Source organism: Lacerta agilis, chromosome 3 (genome assembly GCF_009819535.1).
Source record: "Lacerta agilis isolate rLacAgi1 chromosome 3, rLacAgi1.pri, whole genome shotgun sequence".
Taxonomy (NCBI): Eukaryota; Metazoa; Chordata; class Lepidosauria; order Squamata; family Lacertidae; genus Lacerta; species Lacerta agilis.
In genome coordinates, this window is record NC_046314.1 from 58,149,573 (window position 1) to 58,150,418 (window position 846).

The following is an 846-nucleotide window of genomic DNA, read 5'->3' on the forward strand; positions in this document are numbered from 1 at the left end:
CATTTCCCCATTAGCAGTAAGGGTATGTGGACGGAGAAACGTAGCACCTGTTAAGCTACAGCTCTACTTGTCAGATCTAGATCAGTTCAGAAGAGAACTCCCATCGTGTTCTAGAAATGTGAATGTATGAGAGAATTAATAAGATCCCAACACTGACTTGCATAATGTCCTATTTGCACTCATTTTTCAGAAAATGGGATACAAAAGATAGCAAAGTACTCAGGTTCTCAAACGTGATCAATAGCAAGCTTTGTGAAAACAGATTGCAAATCCTTAATCTTGCAGTGCTGTTCAAATGTTGAGACATTTGGTGGCTGCATTAAACAAATTATTAGTCTCCCACCCCAAATCAGTCAAAGTAATATAATGCTAAAATTTAAACGTAAGCCACACAAATAAAAAGTTCAGGAAATTACTAACTCCATCATAGAATTGATCTTTAGTACTGATTTATTTTAAAATGCTGCCTCAAGATTTAGATGTGCAGACCTAAGATTTACTTTAGAATAAACACAGCTGTGGAAGGGGCAATGAAATACAACTTTCAGGGTTCTCGCCATATATTCTGGACAAAGCAAAGTTACACTGCTTATAACAATCAGCAAACATTTTAAAAAGTCGCTCATGACAAATAGTATTGTACTTTTTCTACTTGCTTTTGTATAATCATCAACAGTTACTATTTAGTGAGATTGCAAAAGAACAAAAAAACAAAAACTAAACTAAACTACTCTCCAACAATAAAACTGAAGTAAAATGCTTACATTCATTTGAAGACAAGTCATATTAAAAATGCTGTGTAGATAGCATATAGATGTTTTCAGCTGTAGTTCATCTTCAAATTTA